Below are 23,976 nucleotides of genomic sequence, written 5' to 3'. Positions count from 1 at the left end.
GAAATCATGGTCTCTCTGAAAAGGGATAGTAAGGTTTATCAGCAATGGTTTGAGGTAAAAAGAGAGCTTGCAAGCCAACTCCAAAATGTAAGACTAAGAATAATATCAGTGTTTGGGGCGCCTGGATGGCTCAGTCATTAAGCGTCTGCCGGCTCAGTCATGATCCCTGTGTCTGAGGGATCCTGGGACTGAGCCTGGCATCGGGTTCCCCAATCAGCAGGAGGCCTGCTTCTCCTTGTCCCATTCCCCGTGCTTTTGTTCCCTCTCTCGCTGTATCTCTCTCTGGCAAATAAATAGATAAAATCTTTAAAAGAAAAAAAAAAAGAACAATATCAGTGTTGGACATAATTATAAAATTGAATTGTTTCTGAAGATGAGAACAAATGAAACAAAAATAAGAATCTAACTTTTAATAAAAGAAGCTCTTCTTCAGTGGGAAAAAAGGCATGTGATTGGAGATCGATATGGTTTGGTATGTTCCAAGTGACATTAGTATACATTCCTGGCGATATGTTTTGAATTTTAAGGGAAACAAACAAACAAAAAATCCATAAGAATGCAGGCAAAATAAACAAATAAAACAAAACTCCAGATTATCTACAAAGAAACCAAAATCAGATTTCTCTTTGGTGGCACTGATTAACTTAAGAAAATTGAGCAATGTCTGCATAGTTTTAAAGAGAAAAATGTTAACCACGTTTTTGTCAGAGAAACCAAGTGAGAGACGAATACAAAATAATCCAAGAGTGTTAAATTGTTGGACAGTAGGATAGGTGGTAAGCATTAAAAACAAACTTGAACATAAAACACTGAACATACAAACTTGACTGTGTCAGTTAGGGTCCTGTCAAGAAGTAGTAACCATCTAGGCATTTCAAACAGAGGGAATTTAATACAGGTGATTTGTTTCTTAGGGGATGGTCTTCTTGAAGGCACAAATCGGCCATTATTTCTCAAATTTTAATGTGTATTCAAATCACCGGGGTCTTTTCCAATGTAAATTCAAATTCAGTAGGTTTGGAGTAGAGCCTGAGACACCACATTTTAAAGAAGTTCCCAAACAAAGCCAATACTGGTGATCCATACCATGTTTTGACTAGCAGGGAAACAGAGGAACTTAAGGCAACCAGAGATTAGGACAAGCAGGAAGATGTTATTTTCCTTAGAACTGAAAGAATAAAAGAAGGAGACATTGCTTCCAAAGCCTAGAACTTGGTACCATCAAGGGGTAGCTAGCAACATGGTCAGGCTTTCCTGATGGGAGCTGGGACCAAGGTGGAGGGACTGTCTGGCAGCGTCTGAAGTTACAGTGGAAATGCTGTTGTTGCCAAGACCCAGCTGGAGGCAGAGAGTTAGGGAGTAAATACCCTGTGTTCTGCCTTCCTTCTAGCCTCTGATCTTCTGCAAGCTTTTTCTACTAGCTAGAAATACCTTCCCCAATACAGCATGCAGCCTCACTGGCTCTCAGCTTCTCCCTCTGGGTCACTCTTCAATTTCCTATTCCTTTAATGTGATGAACAATTAAGTTTGATTTCAACTTGGTTCCAAATTCTACCTCCAAACTGTTACAAGTCAAACAAAGCACAAAGGATTCTTTAAGGCATAGAATCTACCATCTTAGAAAGAACTGGAGAGGTGGTGTAGGAAATGAGTGTGGGGGTATAGCAAATACAGTTGTTGTTAATAACAAATGTCATTTTTCTTTTATGTTTCTTTTTTTAATTATTATTTTTTAAAAAAAATTTTAAAAAGATTTTATTTATTTATTTGACAGAGAGAGATCACAAGTAGGCAGAGCAGCAGGCAAAGGGAGAGGGGGAAGCAGGCTCCCCACCGAGCAGAGAACCTGACGCAAGGCTTGAACCCAGGACCCTGAGATCATGACCCAAGCCAAAGGCAGAGGCTCAACCTACTGAGCCACCCAGGCATCCCTCTTTTGTGCTTCTTATACTATGTGGTTCCTATCCTTTAGGGCCTTGAACACACCAAACTCTCTCCCACTTCAGGGTTTATTGTAAAGGCTGATCCCTTACCATGGAATGCTTTTCTCCATCTGTGGCTGGTTAACTCTTGCTCACCATTAGATCTTAGCTCAAAAGTCTCTTATTAACAGAAAGCTCCCTAACACTCCAGACTAGGTAAGATAGTCCTAAAGTAATTCCTCATAACATCTTTTCCTTGCTCTTCAATTTCAGCATGATATTCTAAATTTCTGTGATTATAATCTGTGTCCCTGTCCCACTAGGCCATAAGTTTCACATGGGCAAAACTTGTCAACATTGTTAAATGCTGTATTTTCCATGCCTGGAAAACTAGACTAGATAAATGGATGTACCTTTCCATTGCATTTCTATGAAAAAGCAAGTTTGGTGTTCTGGTGGCTGAAGACCATATTCTTGCTTTTAATATTTGCACATGAATATTGAAATGATGTTAAAAAAAAAGAAACAATGATTTTTGGAAGGCATTTTGCCTTGGTAATGAGCTAGTTAATTAGGAGCTGATATTCTAAACTTTCATGTGTTGCGTCGTAAGTGTACATACCTAAAGCTGGTGGATAATAGCAGTGGATAATTGTGATTTGGATAATGGAGAAAATGGATAATAGCAACTTACCATTGGAACACTTACACAAAGCCACACACTGTGCTGTTTTGTAGACATTATCTCAATTAATCTTCACAGCCTCCTGTGATGTTGTAACTACTCCCATTTCACTAATGAGGATACCGAAACTCAGGAGGTTGAATGATATCCCATAACCTTTAAGTAGCAGAATAAGGATTAAGACCCATGTCTTTTTGTATTAATCAACCAATATAATTAACTTTTACAACTTCTATATAACTAGTTTTAGGCTTAATTTACTAGGCACATTTCTCCCTTTTTCTAACTCAGGGGAAAAAAAGGGAAATGACCTAAGTTGTGAATATAATATAGTCTTCAGGGAATGTTATTGCTTGAATGAGAAAGGTAAGTGATGCAGGCACCTGTTTGGGTGAGTGTGGCAGCCCCCAAGGAATTCAGCGTGGAGCATATAGTTTTCCCACCTGCAAAAAAGTCAAGAGAAATCTTGGGAGGTTAAGTTCAAATTGAAACCATGAAAAAGCTTGGCAGATTGAATTCAATGGTGTGCCAGTATAAGAACTGACTTTTAAATTTTCAGGAATTTCGTGACCTGATTATTAGCTGTAGCCATTATTAGAAATTAAATTTTATAAAGTTATAATTTGAAATTATATTATCAATGAAGAGAATATAAACTTGAAACTCATCACTTCCCAATTATTTTACTACAATTTTCTATTATGTATGCTTTTGAGTTATTTATATCTATTGAAACTGAACAGTAAAAATACACGTAGTGGTGTGCCCCTCTGCATCTCTTCCTAACTCTGTGTTCGGTGATACTATGCAGGTCTCTCGAAGTGGTCCATTGTGGAGTATTTACACAATGGAAGTCAGCAAATGGGACAAAGCTTCTGCACTCTTAGAATCTGGTTGTTAAACATTTATCAGGACACTATTGGTTTAATCCCTGGGAAAAGGGCAAGGTTCAAAGCCAATGTCAAAAGCAAAAGAACAGTAATGATTAAAGCTGCAGTTGCCTGGAAAAAGAAATCAAGAAAGCAATCCCATTTATAATTGCACCAAAAATAACGAAGTACTTAGGAATATACTAAACCAAGAAGGTAAAAGACCTGCTCTGAAAACTATCAAACACTGATGAAAGAAAATGAAGAAGACACAAACAAGTGGAAAGGTAATCTATGCTCATGGATTGGGAGAAAAAAATGTTGTTAAAATGTCCATATTACCATAAACAGTCTACAGATTTAATGCAATTTCTTGTCAAGTTCAATAGCATTTTTCACAGAATTAGAACAAATAATCCTAAAATTTATATGGAACCACAAAAGGCCCCAAAGAGTCAAAACAATCTTGAAAAAGAACAAACCTGCGAGTATCAAAATTACAGATTTCAAGATATACTACAAAGCTGTAGTAATCAAAACAGTATGGTACTGGCACAAAAAAAGATACGTAGATCAAAGGAACAGAATTGAAAGCCCAGAAATAAACCCACAATTATATGGTCAAATAATCTTTGACAAAGGAGGCAAGACTATCCAATGGGAAAAAGGCAGTCTTTTCAACAAACGGTTTTTGGAAAACTGGACAGCTACATGCCAAACAATGAAACTGGACCACTTTCTAACACCATTCACACAAATAAGCTCAAAATGGATTAAAGACCTACATGTGAGGCCTGAAACCATACACATCCTACAAGAGAGCACAGGCAGTAATTTCTCTGACATCGGCCATAGCAACACTTTTCTAGATATGTCTTCTAAGGCAAGGGAAACAGAAACAAAGATAAACTGTTAGGGCCACATAAAAATAAGATCTTTCACAGCAAAGAAAACCACCAACAAAACAAAAAGGCAGCCTACTGAATGGAAGAGGATATTTGCAAATGATATGTTGGTTAAAGGGTTAATACACAAAATACATAAACTTGTATACAACGCAACACCAATAAAACAAATAATCCAATTAAAAATGGACAAAAGACATGAACAGGCATTTCTCCAAAGGAGACATCCAGATGGCCAACAGTCACATGAAAAGATGCTCAACATCACTCATCAGCAGGGAAATGCAAATCAAAAGGACTATATGAGCTATCACCTCACACCTGTCAGAATGGCTAAAATAAAAGATAAGCAACAAGTATCAGCAAAGATGTGCAGAAAAAGGAACCGCCATGCACTCTTGGTCAGTCACTGTGGAAAACAGTTAAAAAATTAAATATAGTATTAAAATGTGATCCAGTAATTCCACTACTGGGTATTTACTCAAATAACACAAAAACACTAATTCAAAAGGATATACGCACCTCTATGTTTATTGTAGCACTGTTTGCAATAGCAAATTATGGAAACAGCCCAAGTGTCCATCAACAGATGAACAGATAAAGAAAGTGGTGTACACACACACACATACACACACGCATGCACACATACACACACGCACACACGCAGTGGAATATGACTCAGCCATAAAAAAAGTATGAAAGCTTGCCATTTTCAACAACATGGATGGATCTAGAGGGTATAATGCTAAGTGAGATAGGTCAGTTAAAGACAAATGTATGATTTCATTCATATGTGGAATTTAAGAAATAAAACAAATGAACAAAGAAAAAAAGAAACAAAAATCCAGATTCTTAACTATAGACAACAGACTGGTGTTTACCAGAGGGGAGATGGTGGGGAGTGGATGGGTGAAACAGGTGAAGGGGTTTAAGAGCACACTTAATCGCTGAATCACTGTACTCTAGTTACAACTCATATGGCACCGTAGGTTCATTATATGGAGTTAAAAAAGAAACAAACAAAACTGCAGTTGCCTGTGGTTGTTCTGTCTGTTATTTGGAATAACTAACCCTCAGGAGGCCGAGGAATGGGTTTTTTAGTATTTTACCAACAGAAATCTTTGGTATAGGTGTCCTGATGAGAATGTAGTTATGAAGTAGAAAGTACACACTATTAATATAAACTCAATTGGTAAAAAAAAAAAAATTTTAGGGGCTAGAGAAATCTCATATTAAGTACTTACAGATGGGATGATGGGGTTCTTTTTTTATGAGACCTGATTCAACTTGGAGGTAACGTGCGATGTTTAATCGGTGTTTATAAATTCTACCCTTGTCACGTCCTGCCACTATCCTGCTACTGTCCTGTCGTCCATGACTGAGAAAGCTCTCAGATGCTCGCGTTTATCCTCCCGCATCTTGTCTTTTACTAGTCAACGTTGACCCCACTGGGAGTTCACTTTCCCTCACTCCTGGGTTGCATTATCAGGCTTTTTGGCTACTGTGGGTAGTCAGATCCCATACCCTGTGGAGCGGCATTTCATCCAAGTCTGCAGGTTGTGGGAAGAGCCATAGACTTCAGGGAAGTGGCTGGCCAGCCTCAAGCCTCAGAACCACAAGGTCTGCATGAAGTTCTTTGGCTGGGGTCATGAGTGAAGCAGAGCAAATGTCTGGTAGCCCAGGAGATAGGTGAGACTGAGATACCATAAAGATGTACAAAAAATAGGTCAGCTTATAGGCTACTACTATTATCTACATCATTACTAGTTGTAAAATGCTTAGCAAAGTGCCTGGTATGAAGTGAGGTCTCAGATTCTATTCGCTGAAATGCGATCTAATTTATCATCTTTCTCTCCATAGACACTGATCTTTGTGAAATGCTCAGAGAAGTCCTCTCCACTCAGCTATGATAAAAATAGCATCCATCTGGATTTTATTTTGGCACATGAAGTGAGGTCAGAATCATGCTTTATGTTTTTCCAAATGACTTGACACCAGTCCAAACACCATGCGTTGAATATTCCGTATTTCTCCCTTTGCTTTGAAATTTGATTTATAATATATTAAACTTGTATATATATTTGTTAATTTCCTAACTTTTTCAATTTTGTCCTATTGATGCATCTATACATTCTGTTGTACTATTTTAAGGATTGTAGCTTTATGATAATGTATTGTAGGATGTGATCTCATTTCTGCTCTTCTTTTTTTAAAAAGGATTTTCCCAGCTATTTTCAGATGTTTATAATTTTAGATGAAGTTAAGAATCATGTTTTCAAATTCCTTCTTCCAAAAAAATCCTGCTGGGATTTTGATTGTGAATACATTGCATTTATGGTTTAAGTTAGGAAAAATTTATGATGATAAAATTTACTTTAAAGAAACCAAAATATTGCTCTCCATGTATCCCAGACATAATGTTTCTTAGTAGAATCTTGTGGTTTCTTATAAATCCCAAATGTTTTTTATTACATTATTCCTGGATAATTTATAATTTTCTGTAGTTGTGAATAGAATGTTTTCTTCTATCATATATTTAACTTGATTAGTGTTTGCATATCAGAAATCTGTTAGCTTTTAGTTATTGGTTTTTAAGCAGACTTGCCAAGCTAAGTTCTATTATGTTGTTGAATTCACCTATTTCAAGTGTGCATTTCATTGCTAAGTGATGTCACTGTCACCATAAATTATATACTTTCCTTTCTCCAATAAGATCTCACCTGCCAATTCACAGTTAATCCCAGCTCCCATCCTTAGTCCCAGGTGAATAGTAATCTACTTTGTGGCTTTATAAGTTTTCTGGATAATTCATGTAAATGGAAATACGTAGTTTCTTGTGTCTGGCTTTCTTTCATTTAGCATAATTTTTTTCAAGTTTCCTTTATGATATTGCCTGTGTTAGTCTTTTTTTTTTTAAACTGCTAAATAGTATTCCATTTTATATTTACATCACATTTTCTCTATCCACCATCAACAATGGATATTTAGGTTGTTTTCAGTTTTGTGCTGTTATGAATAATGCTACTATGAACATTTGCATGAAGTCTTTGTCTGGCCATATGTTTTTATTTATTTTAGGTGGATATGTAGGAGTGGAATTGTTGGGTTATATGGTAATTTCATGTTTAATTTTTTGAAAAACTGCCAAACCGTTTTCCAAAGTGACTACACTATTTTATATTCTCACTAGCAATGTATGAACATTTTCTATTGACTTTAAAATATTTATCTTGTATGTGACTACCTTATTGAATAATCTTTTACTTCCTAATAGTTTTTTCCTTGGTATTTGTATTAATATATACTCTCAATTGCAAGTGACAGCATTCCAACTCAAACTAGCTTAAGGGAAAAAAATGTATTGGTTTATGTAAATAAGGACAAATGAAGTGATCATACACAATTAGAATTCAGAGACTTAAAAGATAATCAAAAGATCTCTCTCTCCCCTCTAAGCTTTTTAATATTTATCAGTCTTGAATATCTTGATGGATGCTGAATGACAATGCAGTTTTCCTCCTTTGATTTCTTTCTAATGGATTATGTTTTTTTTTTTTTTTTTTTTTTTTTAATTATTTTTTTATTTTTTTCAGCATAACAGTATTCATTATTTTTTCTAATGGATTATGTTAATCAAGCTCTTGCTAGCATACTGTCCTTGATTCTCCAGAAGCAACCCTAACTGATCAGATTGTATTATTTTATATATTGCTTCATTTTATTTGCTGATACTTTGTTTAGAATTTTTCTTTTTAAATAAATGGACAATCTTGATCTTCTTTGTTTTCTACTCTCTTTAACTAATTTGGTTATTACAATGCTTCCTAATAAGATGAGTTGGAGAGTTCTCTATATATTTATGTGGCTTGAAATAATTTGAATTAAAACAATTAATAATTTGAATAGAATTGTTGTAACTTGTGCTACAGCTTATATGAAGCTTGGTTCTAAACCCATTTGGACTTAGTGCCATTTTCAATTGATAGATTTCTTGTTATTTTTCAACTGCTTTTAAAATTTATCATTTGAAACTGAATTTACAGTCTGAATCTCACCAGATTTACTGCCAAAATCAATCTTCTACAGGGGATTTTAATAGTACCCAGAGTTTCACAGTACTATATTAAATTGCCCAGGATTTAATCCTAAATTACTCAACGTACAAAGTACCAGATAAATGTGGTCAATTATTAAGAGAAAAGGCAACAACAGATGCTAATCCCAACATGTTTAAGCAGCTATTATAACTATGCTACATTTGGCAAAAGTAAACATTCTTGAATAGAAAGGTAAATCGAATATTCATTCTTTTTTTAAAAAAATATTTTATTTATTTATTGACAGGGAGAGCACAAGCAGAGGGAGCAGCAGTGGGAGAAGCAGGCTCGCCACTGAGCAGGGAGCCTGACATGGGGCAGATCTCAGGACCCTGTGATCATGACCTGAACCGAAGGCAGTCGCTCAAGGGACTGAGCCACCAAGGTGCCTTTTGCATATTCATTCTTGAAATGAACAGAAAGGTAAAAGTCTCAGACAGAAAAAGAAACTGTAAGAAGGACCAGTTGGGAGGTTTAAAACTGAAAAGTATAATATCTAAAATAAAAAATCCACTGGATGAGAAAATGAAAGAGAGAAGAGTGTGAATATGAAGATGGAGCAAAAGAAATGATCCAATTTAAAAAACAGGAAAAAAATTGACAAAAAGCAAAATAGAACTTTGGGCACCTGTGGGAGGATATCAAAAGGTCTAATATTTATGTCATTGGAGTTGTAGAGAGGAGAAACAGTGGGTTCAGAAAAAGTGTTTGCGGAGATAATGATGAAAAACTATGTAGGCTTTATTTTTATATTTCAAGAAGATCATCAAGGGGTGCCTGTGTGGCTCAGTCAGTTAAGCATCTGCCTTTGGCTCAGGTTAAGAGTCCAGGGCCCTGGGATCGAGCCCCTTGTTGGGTTCCCTGCTCAGCCTGGGGTCAGGCACCACTCCCAGCTATAAGTGAGCACTGGCTACTGTCATTTCTAAATCTTTTAAGAAGTTCTTTCCCCAGCCATGGCTAGTTTTGTCGCAAAGGTGTGCTTATCCTCAGCTGAAACCTTGGTGGATCCTGCGGTTCTCTTTCTGTGATGCCCCATTTTCTCTTTACTCCGTCCCACAAATGCAAGTCACCTTCATTTCTCCGGGCTCTCAGCCAAATCTTCTTAACACAAGGATTATTTCTTTTTGATGAACTGACACTTTTAGTCCCCCTTCATCCATGGCAATAGCCTTTGTTCTCAATCTTGATGTCATACTGATATATCGTCAATGCCTTTGAGTTGTGAGGGTCTTCATGCTGACTGGCAGGAAAATGAACTATTCCTGGCTTTCTGTGAGCTTTGGGGATTGATCTCTCTGCTCTTTTTGGTTGATTCTTTCCCCAGTTTTTGGGGTAGGTTCCTCACAAGCACAAATGTACTCAGCTGAAGACCCAAGAGGCTCTGATGATCTCTGGAGCTCACTCTTGGTGTATCTTTCTCTTCTCTGGTTCCTTGTTCTGTATGCTCTAGCCACTCAGCCCTCCCTTTCTCCCAGCTCTTTTCCAACTAACAGAGTCTGCAAACCTCCACCTCAATTCTGCCTTCCTCTGTTGTGGCCTGGAAATTCCCTCCAAGCAGCAATCTCTGGCAACCGTTGGGATCATTTTCTGTGTTCCCCTTCTCTCAGGTGTCACTGCCCAGAGCTAATGTCCAATGTCTGAAAACTATTGTTAAATATATTTTGTCCTTTTTTTGTTGTTGTTGTTTCAAATGTAAGGGCAAATCCATTTTTTTGTTACTCCATATTGTTTCTAAGTGGAAATTTTAACTTTAATAACTTTAGAAGTATCTGTTTTATGGATACACTGTATCTAAGGTTTTTGTATTCTAGGTGGTACATACTGTTGTTCAGTCATAATGATTTATGTTTTTGAGTGTTTAATATTGTTATTTTTTTTATTATTATGAGCTTCATCTTCAGTTGTGTTTCTTCTTTTTCTTTTTTTCCTTTTTTTTTTTTTTTTTTTTGGTCAGAATCTTGAGCAGCCTGCATAGAGAGCTTCTCCCTCCAGGTAGTTTTGTGTTTCCTTCTACCAGATTATGTTACGAGATTATGTTAATTTCTCAGCTGCACAGAGTTCCCACAGATGAAAACCCCTTAAAGATGGACTCACAAAATATGTAAAATAATCATTTTTAGACATTGGACATCACTGGTGTCCTCAGGTCACATGGAGAATGTAAAGTCAAAGTCCAAAGCCATGTACGGTGTGAGCCCACATTTTTGCATTGCCAAGAGAGACTTTTTCTTTTTTCCAATCTAGAGCCTAAGAAAACACAGACAACTTCCTTATGATCTTTGTATGCTGATTTTTTTTTTTTTTTTGCCAGAATGTGGTATTTCATTTCTAACTCCTAGCATTAATGGGGCTTTTCTGTCCTCAGAGAGTGTTAAAAAACCAAATCCCTAGATTACTAAAAATAGCATCTCTTTCCTTCCTTTAAAACCTTTGCATAGTTAGTTCTCATATTTATTATTCTGATTTTCAGTTTCCTAAGCTGTCAAAATTGCTCTTTATTTCTTGTAGTGTTAATTATTTTAAAAATATACATTTTAAAGTATTTGATGGTGTTAACTACACACACACACACACACACACACACACACACACACTTTCTAGATAACTATATATTTTCTTTTGACTGCTAGGTAGTGGCAAAACTTATTGAGGCATCCAGCCTTCAATAATTTGAAGTTAAAAAATAATTATCTAAATTACAGGTAAGAGAAAGGATATTAATAAAGATATTGTCAGTAATTAAGGGAAATGATGGTTGGGTATGGTACCAGAGAATGAAAAAAGCACGAAGAGAAGAATGGGGTCAGGCAGATGAGAATAGGTGTAGTAAACCTAATAATCACCATATTTGGGGTGCTGACTACATGCACGGTACTGTACATGTGGTATCTCACTGGCCCTTCTTTTAGGGAAGGTAATAGTAACCCCAGGGTCCAGAGAAGGGAGTTGGAGCCCAGGGAACCAGAATGTAAGAGAGGTGATTTTAATTGGATCTATCTGCTTTTTCTATTAAACTATGCTTCCTCTCAGGTGTGTAGAGCACCTTGGATTCTTGTGAGAAAGAAGAATAAAGCTAAGATTATTATATTCTCTTTGAATGAATATTTTGTTCCTAATCTTACCATTATTTTGTCATAAGAGTATGCTACTATACATAATACACATACATACACAGTTGACCCTTGAACAGCACAAGTTTAAACTGCGTGGGTCCACTTATATGCAGATTTTTTTTGATAAATACGGTACCATAAATATATTTTTTCTTCCTTAAGATCTTCTTAATAACAGTTTCCTTTTCCTAGCTTACTTCAAGAATACAGTATATAATCCATATACAAAATATGTGTCAACTGATAGTTTATGTTCTTGGTAAGGCTTCAGTCAACAGTAGGCTGTTAATAGTTAAGTTTGGGGGTGTTAAAAGTGACACGCAGATTTTTGACTGTGTGGGGGTCAGCACCCTTAACCCTGGCATTATTCAAGAGTCAACTCTAAATATATATATGTATATACATATTCACATACATATATACTTACAATTCATACAATAATAATGATAATTTTATCTGTATCTATATTTATATATCTCCAAAGCAGGATTTTTCATGGTGATCCGGACAATATTGTGCTAACATGTCTGTCTGATTTTGTTAGTGGGAATCAGCTGGATGCCAGGCCTGAGCACTCTTGATTAGGGCTGAGCAGAATTTTTAAAGCGCTAGACAGTAAATATTTTTGGATTGGTTCACCATGTGTTCTTTTGTCACAGCTACTCAATTCCGTGGTAGCATGGAAGTAGCTATAAACAATAGCTAGATGAATGGGTGTGGTCATCTTCCAATTATATTTTATTTACAAATCAGGCCATGGGCCAGATTTAGGTCTATGGACCCTAGTTTGCTGACCCTTGCTCTCAAGTTTATTCCATGAGGAGATGTCCTAATCACAGAAATGCATTAATAGATCAAGGCTTATGTTGTACATATGAAACTCTCAGAGGCTGAGTCAGGTAGAGAGAATCTGGATGGCAACTCTTGGAACTCCAGGAGAGTTGAGAGAAATGAGATGGAACTCTGGCACACCAGAGTCGTCGTCTTATCACAGCCTGACTGTAGAAAGAAGGTGAACAAGGTTGGTGTTAGCCAGGGAGCTTTTCATAAAGATAATGATATTATTCCATAAACTTTTGAAATCATCCTTGTCAACCCAGAGCCAGGTGGGGCTGGTAGAACGACAAAGTGAGATTATAGTTAATATTTATCATATGTTAGAAAAGTGTGTACATTTTAAAGAAAGTCTTTTTAATAGTTAGACTTAGTTTTAATTTTAATAGTTAGCTTAGTAATTTTGTAAAAAGACAGGATGGCTGGGCCAAATAATGATTTTCTAGTTATGATAAATTCACTCTTGAATGTCACTGATCTTAGTTTCATCAAGGGTGTAACAGGCTGGGCTGAATTCAAATTAGGACATACTGACCTGACTTGGTTGCTCAAGAATCTAGGACTCTGAGAAGAGATGGGTCCAGAATCATCTTATTCTAAGCAACAACATTAAATGGAGTCACTGTGCATACAGTATACCATTTAAAGAGAGCAGTGCGAATTTTAGTTTGCTCCCAGTTTGGACCTGGGCTTTGAACCCACAAATAAAAGATCAGGAATTCTAAAACAATCCCCTTCCCACTTCATTCTCGTATTTGCTCAGTTCCCACAATAGGTAGCTACTTTTATTAGTTTCTTAATAATCCTTTCATTGAATTTTTCTTTGTATGTAAGTTGGAGCACCTAATCATTTTTTTTCCTTTTTCTCTTTTTTACACAAGGGACAACATAAATTTTTCTATATCTTATTCTTCACTTAATAGTATATCTTGGCGATCCTTTTGTGTTAATCCATAAAGAGCTTTATCATGTGTTTTTACAGCTGTAAAGTTTTTCCGTTGTATAAATAATCACGATATATTTAATTCTCATTTTATGACATTTTAATCTTTGGCTAATGCTGACAATGTTGCAGTGAATAGCCCTATTTGTTAGTCATTTTACATGTGCCTAAGCATATGATAAATTCCTAAGAGTGAGTTTCTGGATCAAAGGTTATATCCATTTGAATTAAGTGAGAAATAGTATCTAAGTATAGGTTTAGTATACATTCCTTTTATTACGAATCAAATTGAGCATCCTGTGTTTTGTGAACTGCTTATGTATTTTTTTCTGTGAATTTTTATGTCTCTTAAATTTTTTTTTTTTATTAGAGTTTAGCCTCTTTCTTGTCTATGTCTGGACATTTTATATTCTAGGGAGATTAGCCTTCTGCTCTCATGAATTGCAAATATTTTCCTGATTTGTCATTTATCTTTTTTTAATTAAAATTTGATTAGCCAACATATAGTACATCATTTGTTTCAAATGTAGTGTTCAATAACTTATCAGTTGTGTATAACACCCAGTGCTCATCACATCATGTGTCCTCTTTGATACCCATCATCTAGTTGCCCCATTCCCCCACCCATGTCCCCTTCCACAGCTCTGTTTTTTTCCCAGAGTCTCTCATGATTTGTCTCCCTCTCTGATTTCTTCCCATTCAATTTTCCCTCCCTTACCCTATGATCCTGTGCATTATTTCTTATATTCCACATATGAGTGAAACCGTCTGATAATTGTCTTTCTCTGGTAGACTTATTTCACTAAGCATAATACCCTCCAGTTCCATCCGTGTTGATGTGAATGGTAGGCATTCATCCTTTCTGACAGCTGAGTAATATTTCATTGTATATATAAATTATATGTTCATCCATTCATCTGTTCAAAGACATTTCAGCTCCTTCCACAGTTTGGCTTATTGTGGACATTGCTGCTATTAGGGTGCAGGTGGCCCTTTGTTTCACTACATCTGTATCTTCAGGGTAAATACCCCGTAGTGCAATTGCTGGTTCACAGGATAGCTCTATTTTTAACTTCTTGAGGATCCTCCATACTATTTTCCAGAGTGGCTGTACCAGCTTGCATTCCGACCAACAGTGTAAGAGGGTTCCCCTTCTCCACATCCTCGCCAATATTTGTTGTTTCCTAACTTGTTAATTTTAGTCATTCTAACTAGTGTAAGGTGATAATCTCATTGTGGTTTTGATTTGTATATCCCTGATGCTGAGCACTTTTTCATGTGTCTGAGGTCATTTGTATGTCTTCTTTGGAGAAACGTCTGTTCATCTCTCCTGCCCATTTCTTGACTGGATTGTTTTTTTATGTATTGAATTTGATAAGTTCTTTAAAGATCTTGGATACCAGCCCTTTATCTGATATGTCATTTGAAAATATCTTCTCACATACTATAGGTTGCTTTTTAGTTTTGTTGACTGTTTCCTTTGCTGTGCAGAAGCTTTTATCTTGATGAAGTCCCAATAGTTCATTTTTGCTTTTGTTTCCTTCGCCTTTAGAGACATGTCTTGCAAGAAGTTGCTGTGGCCAATGGGTTCCTGTCTCACATTTAGATCTTTCATCCATTTTGAGTTTATCTTTGTGTTTGGTGTAAGAGAATGGTCCAGTTTCATTCTTCAGCATGTGGCTGTCCAATTTTCCCAGCACCCCGTTTATTGAAGAGACTATCTTTTTTCCACTGGATATTCTTTGCTGCTTTGTTGAAGATTAGTTGACCTTAGAGTTGAGGGTCCATTTCTGGATTCTCTATTCTTTTTTTTTTTTTTTTTAAAGATTTTATTTATTTATTTAACAGAGAGAGATCACAAGCAGACGGAGAGGCAGGCAGAGAGAGAGAGAGAGAGGGAAGCAGGCTCCCTGCTGAGCAGAGAGCCCGATGCGGGCCTCGATCCCAGGACCCTGAGATCATGACCTGAGCCGAAGGCAGCGGCTTAACCCACTGAGCCACCCAGGTGCCCTGGATTCTCTATTCTGTTCCTTTGATCTGTGTGTCTGTTTTTGTGCCAGTACTATGATGTCTTGATGATCATAGCTTTGTAATATAGCTTGAAGTCAGGGATTGTGATGCCCCCAGCTGTGGTTTTCTTTTTCAACATTCCTCTAGCTATTCAGGGTCTTTTCTGGTTCAATATAAATTTTATTTGTTCCAGCTCTGTGAAAAATGTCAATGGTATTCTGGTAGGGATTGCATTGAGTGTGTAGATTGCTCCACGTAGCACAGACATTTTAACAGTATTTATTCTTCCAATCCATGAGCATGGAATGTTTTTCCATCCCTTTGTGTCTTCCTCAATTTCTTTCATAAGTGATCTGTAATTTTTAGAGTACAGATCCTTTACCTCTTTGGTTAGGTTTATTCCTAGGTATCTTCTGGTTTTTGGTACAATTGTAAGTGTGATTGATTCCTTAATTTCTCTTTCTTCCATCACATTGTTAGTGTATAAAAATGCAACTGATTTTTGTGCATTGATTTTATATCCTGCCATGTTGCTGAATTACTGTATGAGTTCTAGCAATTTTGGGGTGGAGTCTTTTGGGTTTTCCACATAAAATATCATGTCATCTACAAAGAGTGAGAGTTTGAGTTCTTCTTTGCTAATTTGAATGCCTTTTATTTTTCTTTGTTGTTTGATTGCTGAGGCTAGGACTTCTAGCACTCTGTTGAACAACAGTCTGCCCACAGAGTGGGCATCTCTGTCATGTTCCTGACCTTTGAATAAAAGCTCTTAGGTTTTCCCCATTGAGACTGATACTTGCTGTGGGATTTTCATAGAAGTTTTTTATGATACTGAGGTATGTATCCTCTATCCCTACCTATGAAGAGTTTTAATCAAGAAAGGGTGCTGTATTTTGTCAAATGCTTTTTCTGCATTAATTGAGAAGATCATATAGTTCTTGTCTTTTCTCTTATTAATGTGATATGTCACATGGATTAATTTGCAAATGTTGAACAACCCTTGCATCCCAGGAATAAATCCCACTTTGTTGTGGTGAATAATCTTTTTAATGTACGGTTGGATCCTGTTGGCTAGGATCTTGGTGAGTATTTTGGCATCCATGTTCATCAGGGTTATTGGTCTGTAATTTTCCTTTTTGATGGAGTCTCTGTCTGGTTTTGGGATCAAGGTAATGGCCTCATAGAACGAGTTTGGAAGTTTCCCTTCCATTTCAATTTTTAAAAACAGCCTCATCAAAATAGGTATTATTTCTTTTTAAATCTTTGTTAGAATTCTCCTGGAAAGCTATCTGGCCCTGGACTCTTGGTTTTTTGGGAGGTTTTTGATTACTACTTCAATTTCCTTGCTGGTTACTGGTCTGTTCAGATTTTCTATTTCTTCCTGTTTCAGTTTTGGTAGTTTCTATGTTTCCAGGAATGGATCCATTTCTTCCAGACTGCCTAATTTGTTGACATATAATTGCTCATAATATGTTAAAATTGTGTGTTATTTCCTTGGTGTTGGTCATGATCTCTCCCTTTTCATTCATGATTTTATTAATTTGGGTCCTTTCTCTTTTCTTTTTTGATAAGTCTGGCTAGAGTCAAAGAACCAGTTTCCAGTTTTTGTTGGATCTGTTCTACTGTTCTTCTGGTTTCTATTTCATTTATTTCTGCTCTCATTTTTACTATTTCTCTTCTCCTCCTTGGTTTTGGCTTTATTTGCTGTTCTTTCTCCAGCTCCTTTAGGTGTAAGATTAGCTTGTGTATTTGAGATTTCTCTAATTTTTTGCAATGTACTTCCCTCTTAGGACTGCCTTTGCTTTATCCCAAAGGTTTTGAACAGATGTGCTTTCATTCTCATTAGTTTCCATGAATTTTAGAAATTCTTCCTTAATTTCCTGGTTGACCCACTCATTCTTTAGTAGGATGCTCTTTAACCTCCAAGTGTTTGAGTTCCTTCCAAATTTCTTCTTTCGATGAGTTTAAGTTTCACAGAATTGTGGTCTAAAAATATGCAAGGAATAGTGGCACTCTTTTGATATTGGTTGAGACATGATTTGTGACCCAGTATGTCATCTACTCTGGAGAAACTTCTATGTGCTCTCAAGAATAATGAGTATTCTGTTGTTTTAGGATGGGATGTTCTGTATATATCTGTGAAGTCCATCTGGTCCAGTGTGTCATTCAAGCCCCTGTTTCTTTGTTGATCTTCTGCTTAGATGATTTGTCCTTTGCTGTGAGTGGGGTGTTGAAGTCCCCTACTGTTAATGTATTATTATCAATGCGTTTCTTGGGTTATTAATTGGTTTGTATAATTGGCTACTCTCGTTGGGGGCATAAATATTTAAAATTGTTAGATCTTCTTGTTGGATAGACCCTTTAAGTATGATATAGTGTCCCTCTTCTTTTCTTACTATAGTCTTTGGTTTAAAATCTAATTTATTTGTTATAAGGATTGCTAACCCAGCTTTCTTTTGAGGTCTATTAGCATGGTAAATTGTTCTCCACTCCCTCACTTTCAGTGTGGAGGTGACCTAACGTCTAAATGTCTAAACGTCTAAAACGAGTCTCTTGTAGACAGCATATGGGTGAGTCTTGCTTTTTTACCCAATCTGATATCCTGTGTCTTTTGATTGGAGCCTTTAGCCCATTTATATTCAGAGTAACTATTGAAAGATAGGAATTCAGTGTCATTGTACTGCCTGTAAACTCTCTGTTTCTGTAGCTTGTACCTGTTTCTTTCTGGTCTATGTTACTCTTGGGCTCTCTCTTCACTTACAAGATTCCCCCTAATATTTCTTGCAGGGCTGACTTGTTGGGGGAGGATCACAAATTCTTTCAGTTTTTTGTCTGTCCTGGAAGCTCTTTACTTCTCCTTCCATTCTTAATGACAGCCTTGTTGGATAAAGTATTTTTGGCCTCATGTTCTTCTCATTTAGTACCCTGAATATATCATGCCAGACTTTTCTAGCCAGCCAGTTTTCTGTGGATAGGTCTGATGTTAGTCTGAAGTTCCTCCATCTGTAGGTTAGATACCACTTGTCTTGAGCTGCTTTCAGGATTTTCTCTTTGTCTCTGAAATTTGCAAGCTTCACTACTATATGTCAGGATGTTGATCTATTTTTATTGATTTTGGCAGGGGTCCTCTCTACCTTTGGATTTGAATGCTTGTTTCCTTCCCTAGATTAGGGATGTTCTCAGCTATGATTTGCTCAAGTACACCTTCCCGCCCTCTCTCTCTTCACCTTCAGGCACCCCAATAATTCTGGTGTTGGTATGTTTCATGGCATCACTGATTTCTTGAAGCCTCTCTTCATGGGCTATTAGTTGTTTTTCTCTCTTTTCTTCAGCTTCCTTCCTTTCCATCAACCTCTCTCTCTTTTGCCTCATTCACCCTAGCTGTTGGAGCATCCAATTTAGACTGCATCTCAGTTATAGCATTTTAAATTTTGGCCTGATTAGATCTCATTTCTGCACTAAGAGATTCTCTAGTACCTTTTATGCTTTTTTTTCAAGCCCAGCTATTATCTTTATAATTGCTATCATGAATTCCATCTCTGACATTTTACTTATGCCCATATTGATTAGATCTGTAGCAGAGAACATTACCTCTGGTTCTTTCTTTTCTTGCGAATTCCTCCTTCTAGTCATTTTGCACAGAGAAGGATGAATGAGTGAGTGAACAGAATAAAAAATATCAGCCACAACCCAAACAAAATACACAGTAGACAAATCCAAAGAAGTCAGAAAACGAAACAGAAAAGCAAACGAAAACAAAACAAAACAAAAATGTGTGTGTGTTAGCGGGAGAGAATATAATCTCAGATCATGGACAAAACAGGGTGATCCACTTGTTCCTGAGTGAATTTTGGTCTCTGTGTTAGAAGATGCTAAATCCCAAAACTGCAAAGAAAGGAAAATTTATATATATATATATATATATATATATATATATATATATATATATATTTGAATAGAGTGAAAGGAGGCCAAAAATGAAGCATATATCTATAAAATGGCAGATGTAAAAAATAAACGTTAAAAGCAACTTAAAAATAAATAGTTGATAAAATAAGAAACTAGTTGAAAAGGGAAAAAAAGAAATGGAAAATTTTAGACTGAAATATAAACAAATCATGAGAAAAAACCTTGAATTCTATATATTACTTTTCCCTAGCCCTGGAGCTTTACAGTTTTGTGGGATCCATAAACTTGTACACGTGTTCTAGTTGGTCTTCTGGGGGAGGGGCCTCCTGTGCTGCTTCTCAAGTGTCTTTGCCTGGGCGGAGTTGCAACACCCCTTGCCAGGGGGCTGGGCTCTGTGTAAATGGTCCTCTCGGTGGCTTTTGTTCCCTGAAGTCTTTCCACACCTCTTTAGAGGATCAAAATTAAAATGGCTGGCCATGTCCCGATCTCCAGCCCCCGAGCTAAAAAATTGCAGTCCCCTATCTTCAGGAAACCCTCTAGGACAAACGGTCTTCACTTTTGTGTGTGCCAAACTCTTTAGACTTCTGTGGTGCATGCCCACAGTGACCCTCCTGAGAAGAGTCCAAGAATCCTGCATTACTACCCTTTCTAGAGCCTTGGCATTGAGAGCAGTTGCGGGGTGGTATGCATATCTGCTCTGCCACTCCCAGGGGATGGGAGACGTTCCTCCCATTCCAGTTTGCTGCTAGATGTTCAGGCAGAGAATGGTCACCAAGATCTGGCCAGGCTCATGGTTTATGGCGACCCAACCTGAGAGCTTCTTGCTGGTATAACCAGTTTCTTCACTCTACTGCTTGGGCACTCTACCAGCTCAGACACCCCTGTTATCCTGTTATATTTATGACTCCTGGGCCCTGAGACCACACTGACCCTCCATTTGTCTGTTCATTTCATTCCCTTTCAGACAGGGATGTCTCTCACTGGAGCAGATTTCTAAGGGTTCTGATTTTACCCTTCAGGGCTATATCACTTTCCAGTGGCCAGCTTATGGAGGATCCCTCCCCCCTCCATTTATCTTCTGATATCTCCCCTCAGATTCACTCCTCTGCACATCCTACCTTGCAAAAAACAATTGCTTTTCTACCTGTAGAGGTCTAGATTTTTTTTTTTTTTTTTTTCACATCTCAGGCTGAATTCAGAGGTGTTCAGAATGGTTTGATAGTTATCTAGCTAAATTTAAGAGACTAAGTGAAATAAGGTCTCCTACTCTTCTGCCATCTTGTCCTTGTCATTTATCTTTTGCTATTTTGATTATTTAGTCAGTTAAATTTGACTTTGGTTATAGTAATTCTTTTTTGCTTTAGAGTAGTTTATTGTTGTTGTTTGTTAGTTTTTACTGGAGTCAAATTTAACAATCTTTATTTGTGGCTTTTAGATTTTATGCTTTAGAGAGGCCTTCCCCATTCCAAGATTCTTAAAAAAAGTCACAATTCTTTCCCACTACTTTATGATTATTTTATTAACTGATCTTTTGGATTTTACTCTAGAATACAGTGTGAGATATTGATCTAAGTATAGTCTATTCTTATTATTCACAGATACAGTATACACAATCACTTCCTTGCTAAAATTCATTTGTAACCCCAAATTAATACTTGCAGTGCCTTTGCTGCCATTTGCTGACACACAAAGATTGTAAACAATCTGAGTTTCCTGACACATACATTTTCCCAGCTGCGACTGAACAAGTTGACACTCTGCCTTCATGTTTCAGCTCTTGAACTATGAACAAGTGTCCTTTTTGTGATCTGTTTAGTGCCACAGAGCTTTGTTCAGGCAAGAGCTACTGTGCTGTTGGCCGTAAGGTCATGAGTAGACACTGTGTACTAACAAAGTGTCTTTGAACAGAGACACCTAAAACAAAGGTGTGTATTGATCAGCTGATGAACATGTTGTGACCAGAGGCTTGCAGAAACCCAACCTTTTATTTCTCCCAGTGAACATGTTTCAGTATTCACTAATTTAGTTTCTGCAGTGTCTTTACGGAATATCACTATTGCTAATGAGAATTAACCATATGTGGATTTTCCAGATGACTACTAACTGCCCCAACACCTCCACTGGACAGTTCACTTTTCCTCACTGGTTTGATATGTCACCTTTATTGTATATCAGAGGTTCATTTCTTGCTCTGTTCTATTGGTCAGCCTGTGAGTTCATTTCCAAGACCACATTAGGCTTTGTTAAAAAGCTAGCATCGTTCCCTCATTTCTTTTCCAGGATATGTTTGTTTCTGTCTTTCACATAAACTTTTAAGGTCTCTTTATCTGATTCTCAAAATCGTATTGGAAGTTTTGTTGGGTTAATTTACAAGTTAACTCAGGGGTGATTGACATCTTTATGATATTGAGTCTTGCCATCCACACGGGCAAATCTTATATTTCCTTCAGGAGATTTGAAAAGCTTTCTTCATACAAGCATTACACATCTCATTATTATTACTTTTATTTTTCCTACTGTTTTTTCCCTGAGGTTGTCGATCTCAGAGACCTATGGAAGATGGGAAAAAATATGTTCTGAGCGTGGTTGCTATATTTAAATATTTTTACATAATAATTTAAAGAGAGAGAAATGTAAATAACAAATCAATTTTGGAATGATGTGGGGAGATTAATGAAAGTGTAGGAAAGACTTTCTAGATTATTTTACTTATTTTAGCAAATACTTCTACATTAGCATTCTTCTGTATTATATATTAGCAAATACAGGCTTTACTATATGCATCAAGTGCTGTTTCTGAGTACTTTAGGATTACTAATTCATGGAGTCTCACAACAGCTCCATAGAACGGGTATATTGTCATTATCACCCTCATTTTCAAATGAGGAAACTAAGGTAGACAGAAGCTTGAGGTTGAGCTGGTTGAGAGGGGCAGCTGGGTTCAGGCACAGCCAACTGACCTGCAGGACCATGCTCTTCAGCAGATGCTTTACTACATTATATGGAGGAACAGCTGGAATGGGGACTGGATTATTATGTCCCCAAATATTGAAATACCAAAGTATAGAGGTAACTTACAGAACAAATTTGATATAATTTTTCAGAACTTGAGAAGGACCTCATGGTATCATTGACATTTTGGAGATTAGAATATGGTGGGAGAAGAGTCACCTTGATTTGATTTCAAGAGACAGCCCTATGAGAAGGGGCTGGGATGGAATGTGGGTCACCTGAGTGACAATCAGTGAACCTGGGGGCTGGTGAGGATACCTGTGGGAATCTGTGGCAGGCCACATGGCCATGGGGAGACATTGAATGACACCATTTGACCCAACCAACAGAAGGGACACAAGTGGCACATGTAGCCTAGATAGTGAGGGAATCACTTTTTTGCATCCTGTCCCAGAACCTCACATTCAGCTGCCAGCAGGATAACTGACAAGAAGATTTGTGAATGATTTCATCTCCAAGAACTCTAAGAAGAAATTCAACTGTTTCTTCTTCTCATCAGTGAGTAGAGATTGGTTGGCTTAATGGGACTGGGAGGAAGCTATGTTATATATAGCTATAAGGCTATAAAAATGATTTGGTCAAACGACCACATTATCTCCCTTCATCAGAGATTAGGGTAGTCACATGTGTACCCTAAAATTCAGGGTCAAAGATTCTAAATAGGTAAAAAGCAGCATAGGCATGAATGTATAAATTGCAACTGTGAAAAAGAAAAAAATTGTGGGGAAGTTAAGAAGAGATGAAGAAGATAGTTGATGTTAATTATGTGCCAACTGTGCCTGTCTGCTTTACACACATGTTGTGGCTTGGGAATAGACCATTAAGACAATGAAGCATAATAGAAAGTCTAGAAACAGATTCTTGTATTTATGGAAATTTAATTTATGACAAACATAGCACATCAGAGAATAGTGATAGGAACACTGGGTCTCCACTTAAAAAGTTAGAGCCCAAGTTACATCCTAAAATAGGTTCCAGATGGACTATAGAGTTAAACATAAAAATAAAATGTTAGGAGAAAAGAATAAGAGTATTTTATCATTGTGAGTAGGAAAGAACACAAAATTCAGAAGCCATATGTAGAAAGAAACGGATGGATTTGATTATATCAAATTTTAAAAACTTTTGAGTAACAAAATATATCCTATCAAAAAAATAGCCTACATGAAACTTTTTGTCACATTTCTAATAATATTTAGTGTTCTAAAAATCAATAACTAAAAGAGAACACAACACAAAACACTGGGCAGAGAAATGGAGCAGGTGATTCATAGAAAAATGCAAATGGCCAGTAATCAATGGATAGAAGTGCAATGTCTCAGTAGACCAGGAAGTATGAATTAAGTGAATGATGAAATATTAATTGTTTAAATGACTTATATGTTTAAATGACTTAAAAACTCTTGGGGAGCAGGTACTTTCAAATGATGATAGAGTGAATTAAATTGATACAAAATTTTTGGGGTGAGATGTTCTTTCTCTCAGACATAACAATTCAACCTTAGAATATTCATCCAAACAGAGAAGCTCAGTGATATGAGTCTGGCTTTGCCTTTGGGAGCAAGATTGCCTGGGGGTTAAATCATTGCCTGTTTGCTAATTCTCTGCTGAGTTTTTTGGCAAGTCACTCAATGTCTTTCTCAGTTTTGTTGTCTGAAAAATGGGAATGATAACAAG

Source organism: Lutra lutra, chromosome 10 (genome assembly GCF_902655055.1).
Source record: "Lutra lutra chromosome 10, mLutLut1.2, whole genome shotgun sequence".
Taxonomy (NCBI): Eukaryota; Metazoa; Chordata; class Mammalia; order Carnivora; family Mustelidae; genus Lutra; species Lutra lutra.
Note: the sequence above shows the minus strand (reverse complement) of the source record.